Here is a 7651-nt window from a genome sequence, read left to right as displayed (position 1 = left end):
AAATCTCTAGATAATGTAAAAATATCGGTATAATGTTATTCACACTGCGCTGTCACCAACTGAACGAAGCGGCTGTGTGTTTAAATCCCGTGATGAACAGTTTGTGTTCGACTTCTCACATTGCGGGGAGCTGAGCATTTACCCAAACAATGGGCACACCACCTCCCTGACACAGTGTTCACAAATCAAACTGACAGCAAAGTTTCACATGTGATCGAAAGCTTCTGCAAAGAACTTTCGATATAACCGACGCACGTTGACTGTAGGGAGCTTGACGTGATTTGAACACACAACCTTCTGATCTGGAGTCAGACGCGCTACCGTTGCGCCACAAGCTCACAGGTGGCCCGTGCGCTCTATTGATGCTTAAGGGAAGTGATCGCACTACAATGATTTTACGTTCATGTCTGTTCTGTTTCTCCCCCTTCTCCTTCTGTCTCTCGAAACAATTTCCAGCTCTCTCTCAATAAAAATCTGAAAGAACTGCGGGTGCTGTATATCAGGAACAAAAAACAGGAGTTGCCGGTGACCCTTCCACAGAACAGATGGTGATTGGGAAAATGTCGTTTATATGCAGGAGATATTGTGGGAGGAAGGCGGAGATCAGGACAGAGCCCAAACCGAAGGACAGAAAAAGGAGTTGATAACGATCTGCGTGGAGTGGGGTGGGGGGTGGGAGGGTGAATAACTGTTAATGGACACTGTTCGTGGTTAAGTAGTGTGGAATGACAGACTGTGTGATAACAGGGCTTGACGTGTGCGGCAGGGACGAGGATACCATGGAGTTCAGGCCCTAGAATTATTGAATTCGATATTGGGACCGGAGGGATGCAATGTCCCCAAGTCAAATATTCAGTCCTCTTCGTTCTGCTGGTGCTGGGCTTCGCTGGAACACAACAGCAAACCTGAGACAGAGATGTTGGACAGGGAACAGGGTGGGGTGTGGAATTGGCAGGCAACTGGAAGCTCAGGGTCTTTTTTGCAGGCAGAACGTAGATGTTCTGTGCAGCAGTCACCCAGTTTACGGTTCGTTTTCCCCAATGTAGATGAGCCCATATTGTCAGCAGCAAATGCAGTAGACTGGGTTGTGGGTAGTGCAGGTAAAGTGCTGCTTCACCTGGAAGGTAAGTTTGGCCCCTTGGATAGCGAGGAGGGAATAGGTAAATGGGCTGGTGTCAAACATTCGGCAGTTGCAGGGGAAAGTGCAACTCAACCTGCAAGTTTACTTTGAGAAAATCCTGGACTTGAACTCCCAAGTCTCTTTGCATTTCGGATTTCTGCATTTTCTCCCCATAATCCTTCTGTTCCAACAGTGACTGTCTGGTGTCAGGGCAGCACCAGTGATTTCCTGACATATGGATTGTATTTGGGGATATCAAGGAACGTCAGGAACTGTGAGTATCTCAGGAGCAATCGTTATTGCTGGGGGAGGCAGAGAGGAATGTGGTGTGGTCCTGTAAGCTCCAGAACTTTGATAACTTCATGAGTCAGCAATAACTCTTTCTGGACCAAGAAACGAAAGGGCCAATGAGAAACTGCTCCAAGGGAATTAACAAATAACATACATTAACTATCGCTGGGAAGGAGGAGGCAAAACAATGAGCTGTTTCTTTGGACAGATGAGATAATGGTGTTTAATAACTGTGTGACAGAAGGACAATTAATTCTGCCTGGAGAAGGAAGGCCTTGGCGTAAAGGGGTTAATTGCAGGACAGGCTGTTTCAAACAGGTGGAAAACCCTCAAAGATAAGAAGGCAAGCTACAGACCTGAGGTCTCGAGAGGTGTGGGGAGGTGGTGTCAAAATCTAAAGCACAGCACACTCACGCAGCACTACTCTGCTTCTGGGCTCTCAGCAGCTGGATTCTGCATCAGTTTAATGTAGGTCCTATATCTCTGACAACATCGGTACACAAGGCAGTGAAGAGAGGTTTCAGCACACTGACCTTCATTGGTTAGGGAATTGAGTATAGATGTTGGCAAGTTATGTTGTAGTTATACAGGACATTGATGAGGCCGTACCTGGAATATTGTGATCAGTTTTGGCCCCCTTGATGTTCTGACTTCTTCTACTCTGGGTTTATGTTGAACTTGATAGGATACTATACTTTGTGCAACTCAGCATGTTTAAACAGTTTCTCTCAGAGGGATTCATTTGAAACTTTTGAGGAGGTGAGCTCAACAAGATTGAACTATTCAAAGTTACTTGGACTCTATTTTAAACTTACATCAGGACCAGTAGTCAGAGACACGTACAGCATGGAAACAGACCCTTTGGTCCAACTTGTCCATGCTGACCTGATATCCTAAATTAATCTCGTCCCATTTGACAACACCTGACCCATATACTCTGGCAGCTTATTTCATATATGTACCACCCTCTGCATGAAGAAGATGTCCCTTTTTATATATTTCGCCTCTCACCCTAAACCTATGCCCTCTAGTTCTGGACTCCCCCAGCCCAGGGAAAAGACCTTGTCTATTACCCTGTCCATGCCCCTCATGATTTTGTAACCTCTATTAGGTTACTCCTCTGCTTCCGATGCTACAGTGAAAACAGCCCCAGCCTATTCAGCCTTTCCCTGTAGCTCAAATCCTCCAAACCTCCAACATTTACGTAAATCGTTTCTCACAGAGAAGTCAACCTTTCAGTCCTGAAGAAGGGTTAATACCCAAAACGCTGACTACTCCACATCCTGGGGCTGCCTGGCTTGCTGCATTCTCCCAACCTCCTGCTTACCGACTTCGGGTTGCAACATGTAGTGGCTCAGCCTCACAGCGCCAGGAACCCAGGTTTGATTCCAGCCTTGGGTGGCTGTCTGTGAGGAGTTTTCATATTCTCCCAGTGTCTGCGTGGGTTTTCTCTGGGTGGTCCTGTTTTCTTCCATAAACCAAAGATGTGCAGGTCATGTGGATGGGCCATGCTTAATTGCCCATAGAGTTAGGTATATTAGTCAGAGGGAAATGGGTCTGGATGGGTTACTCTTCGGAGGGTCGGTGTGGACTTGTTGGGATGAATGGCCTGTTTCCACACTGTAGCTAATCTCATCTGTTCTACTTTTGTCTCTAACGAGTAGACTCGTCCGGCCCATTGGCCTAACATCTGCTCTGATGGTCTGGCGGTCTTAGGTTTCTCTGGATCATTTCATTGGCAATGTGCAGTCCCTGGCTCAATGAGCAGCAGTGTCCACTGAAAGCAAAGCTTATAGGATCGTAGAACTCCTACAATGTGGAAAAACAGGTCCTTTAGCCCAAAACATCTGCACTGATCTTCCGAAGACTAACCCACTCAGATCCATTTTCCTACCCTCCATAAACTGCACAGACCCCCAAGGGTGGAATTATTCCTGGGTTCCTGGTGCCATGAGGCAGCAGTGCTAACCCTGAGCTACTATGGGATTGGGGTTGTGGGGTGTAGGGGGGGCAATTGCAGTCCAGCAGAAAACAAAAACAGCCCACGTACTCTCCCACTGCACCCACTGTCAGAACTGGCAGGAGGTTCAGTCCTGGGGGGTGACCGAAGGCAGTGTCACTGGTAGGATCTGATTGCTGGGAGCGCTGGTGCCCACGCTGGTGCTTCCGCAAGTTGCAGGAAAACATGAACCTCTTCCCACACTCGGGCCAGCTGAATGGCCTCTCCCGGTGTGGACACACTATTACTTCAGCAGGGCGGAGGAATTGCTGAAGGCCTTCTTGCACTTTGGGCAACTGAACGACTACACTCAGGCAGCAGAATGGCCTCCCCTCCCCCACCCGTGTGGACCAGCTGGTGCTTCAGCAGTGTGGAGGAGCGGGTAAAGCACTTCCCATACTCGGGCAAGAGAACGGCTTCTCTTTTTTTTTATTTCAAAAATATACTTTATTCATAAAATGATTTGATGGTCTGTACATTTGATCATGCCATACATATGTCCACATTTACAAACACAGATTCGAATTTATCCTTGTCATTTACAATCCTGTGCATTTTTCAATCTTGTACATATATTTGGCTGAGGCATCAGCAGAGCCCAAAAAACATCCGCATGGGCCCCCTGTTCTTCTTTAGGCAGGCCGATCTTACACGGTGGTCTTTCCCCACCGCGCCTTGGCGGCAGCTGCCCCAAGCTTCAGCGCGTCCCTCAACACGTAGTCTTGGACCTTGGAATGTGCCAGTCTGCAACACTCGGTCAGGGTCAACTCCTTCAGCTGGAAGATCAACAGGTTTCGGACCGCCCAGAGAGCGTCCTTCACCGAGTTGATGATCCTCCAGGCGCAGTTAATGTTCGTCTCGGTATGAGTCCCGGGGAACAGGCCATAGAGCACGGAGTCCCGCGTCACGGCGCTGCTCGGGACGAACCTCGACAAGCACCACTGCATTCCTCTCCACACTTCCTCTGCATAGGCACATTCCAGAAGGAGGTGTGTGACAGTCTCGTCCCCCCCGCAGCCGCTTCGAGGGCAGCGTGCGGTGCGGCTGAGAGTCCAGGCGTGCATAAAGGATCTCACAGGCAGAGCCCTTCTCACCACCAGCCAAGCCACGTCTTGGTGCTTGTTGGAAAGTTCTGGCGATGAGGCATTCTGCCAAATGGCTTTGACAGTCTGCTCAGGGAACCGCTCGACAGGATCCGCCCTCTCCTTTTCCGGAAGGGTCTCAAGGACGCTACGTGCTGACCACTTCCTGATGGACTTGTGGTCAAAGGTGTTTTTCCTCATAAATTTCTCCACGAAGGACAGGTGATATGGAACGGTCCAACCACTCAGAGCGTTCCGCGGCAGCGAGGCCAGGCCCATCCTTCGCAACACCGGGGACAGGTAGAACCTCAGTACGTAGTGACACTTAGTGTTTGTGTACCGGGGATCCACGCACAGCTTGATGCAACCACACACAAAGGTGGCCATCAGGGTGAGGGTGGCATTGGGCGTGTTTTTTCCCCCATTGCACCGGTCTTTGTACATTGAGTCTCTTCGGACTCGGTCCATCTTTGATCTCCAAATGAATTGGAAGATGGCCCGGGTAACTGCGGTGGCACAAGTCCTGGGGATAGGCCAGACCTGTGCCACATATAGCAATACTGAGAGTACCTCACACCTGATGACCAGGTTTTTTCCCGCGATGGAGAGCGACCGTTGCCCCCATCTGCCTAGTTTCTGTCTCATCTTCCTGATCCGCTCCTCCCAGGTCTTGGCGCATGCCCCACCCCCCCCGAACCAAATACCCAGCACCTTCAGGTGGTCAGTCCTGACGGTGAAGGGGATAGAAGATTGGTCGGCCCAGTTCCCGAAGAGCATGGCCTCACTCTTGCCTCGGTTTACCTTGGCCCCCAAGGCCCGTTCGAACTGGTCACAGATGCACACGAGTCTGTGCACAGACAGCAGATCCAAGCAGAAAACAGCGACGTCATCCATGTACAGGGAGGCCTTAACCTGCAGGCCCCCGCTGCCAGGAATAGTCACCCCTCTCAGGCTCACATCCTTCCTGATGGAGTCGGCAAATGGCTCTATGCAACACACAAACAAGGCAGGAGAGAGAGGGCATCCCTGCCTGACTCCAGATCTTACAGGGAAGCTATCTGATTCCCACCCATTGATTGAGACTGCACTGACAATGTTGGTGTAGAGTAGTCTGATCCAATTTCCGATTCCCTCCCCAAAGCCCATTTTGGAGAGGACATCCCTCATATATGTATGCGATATCCTGTCAAAGGCTTTCTCCTGGTCCAGGCTGATAAGGCAGGTGTCCACCCCCCTGTCCTGCACGTACGCGATCGTATCCCTGAGGAGTGCAAGACTCTCAGAGATCTTCCTGCCCGGTACAGCACAGGTTTGGTTCGGGTGGATCACCGATCCCAGAGCAGACCTGACCCGGTTGGCGATGACCTTTGACAAGATTTTGTAGTCTGCATTTTACAGTGAGATCGGTCTCCAATTTCTAATTTCCTCCCTCTCCCCCTTCCGCTTGTAGACGAGGGTGATGATGCCTTTCCTCATGGATTCACTCATGGTACCTGCCCGAAGCATACTCACATATACCTCCAGCAGGTCCTGGCCGATCAAGTCCCAAAGAGCGGAATAAACCTCGACCGGTAAGCCGTCGCTTCCGGGAGTTTTATTCTTTTCGAAGGACTCGAGGGCCTTGGTCAGTTCATCCAGAGATAGCGGCTGGTCCAGCCTCTCTCGTGTTCCGTCATCTAGGACCTCCGTGATAGAGGACAGGAACGACTGGGAGGCCGCGCTGTCGGTTGGCTTCGAGTCATACAGGCTGGCGTAGAAGAATTTGCTGATCCTCATGACGTCAGCCTGAGATGACGTTACCGAGCCATCTTCTTTCTTCAGGCTGCTGAGCACGGAGCTCTCTTTGTGCACCTTCTGGAAGAAGAAACGTGAGCACGTCTCGTCCTGCTCCACCGAGCGGACCCTGGACCGGAAGATTATCCTGGAGGCCTCCGAGGCTTGCTGGCCCTTCACCTCCTTGAGGTCCTCCGTGACATCGACCCCCATCGTCTGCAGCAGGAGCAGGTTCTGCATACTTTCCTGGAGCTGGGACAGTTTTCCCCGCCTCTCTCTCGCCTCCTGGACACCTTTGAGGATAAAGAACCTCTTGATGTTCCCTTTTACCGTTTCCCACCAGTCCGCTGGGGACTCAAAGAGGGGCTTCACGGTTCTCCAACCTGCGTAATCCCTCTTGAGCTCTTCGATGTTTCCCGGGGTCAACAGCTTAGTGTTCAGTTTCCACGTTCCCTTGCCCGCCCGCTGTTCGTCCTGTAGGTGGCAGTCGGCCAGCAGGAGGCAGTGGTCAGAGAAGAACACCGGCTTGACGTCGGTGGATCTGACCGAGAGCACCCACTGTCAGAACTGGCAGCAGATTCAGTCCTGGGGGTGACCGAAGGCAGCGTCACTGGTGGGATCTGATTGCTGGGAGCGCTGGTGCCCCCGCTGGTGCTTCCGCAAGTTGCAGGAAAACATGAACCTCTTCCCACACTCGGGCCAGCTGAAGGGTCTCTCCCCAGTGTGGACACACTGGTGCTTCAGCAGGGTGGAGGAATTGCTGAAGGCCTTCCCGCACTCAGGGCAGCAGAATGGCCTCCCCCTCCCCCACCCGTGTGGACTAGCTGTTGCTTCAGCAGTGTGGAGGAGCGGGTAAAGCACTTCCCACACTCGGGCAGGAGAACGTCTTCTCCCCGGTGTGAACGGACTGGTACCTCAGCATGGCTGAGGAATTGCTGAAGGCCTTCCAGCACTTCGGGCAACTGAACGACACCTCCCCCATGTGGACCCACCAATGGTAGATTCACTGAGATATAACTGCGTCATTTTACATATTAAGATATCCCTTTGAATTGCCCACATCCCTTTGAAATGTAATCTCGTTTATTTAAACCTCTTTATTTGCAGAAATACCCGTTAAAATGTCCACGTCCGTTGAAAATGCAGATTTTTCCCTTTAGATATGACGCCGTTCCGTTAGATGTCGGGATATCTGTTTAAATTGAGCCGTGAGCTTTCCCAATGTAGACAGGGCTCCTCGAAACGTGGCAGTGTCCCCCCTGCAGCTGCAGAGTGAGACAGGAGAGTTTGTTTTTGTGAATGAGCAGTTGTAGCGCGAGGTGGCTGTTACTTGGTGACGGTGAGGCTCCCCGGACCCGCCCATCCCCCTGATTTGACGTCACGCGG

At 51.2% G+C, this 7651-nt stretch overlaps 1 non-coding gene across 1 annotated transcript; it reads right to left on the bottom strand.

Moving 5' to 3' along the window:
• Positions 1 to 266: 266 nt before the first annotated feature.
• On the bottom strand, positions 267 to 338 carry trnaw-cca (transfer RNA tryptophan (anticodon CCA)). Its single transcript has one exon. It is a non-coding gene; the product is annotated as a tRNA-Trp (tRNA).
• Positions 339 to 7651: the final 7313 nt, after the last annotated feature.

The sequence above is a fragment of the Chiloscyllium punctatum genome, chromosome 36 (genome assembly GCF_047496795.1).
Source record: "Chiloscyllium punctatum isolate Juve2018m chromosome 36, sChiPun1.3, whole genome shotgun sequence".
NCBI lineage: Eukaryota > Metazoa > Chordata > Chondrichthyes > Orectolobiformes > Hemiscylliidae > Chiloscyllium > Chiloscyllium punctatum.
Note: the sequence above shows the minus strand (reverse complement) of the source record. Positions and strands in the feature narration are given on the sequence as shown.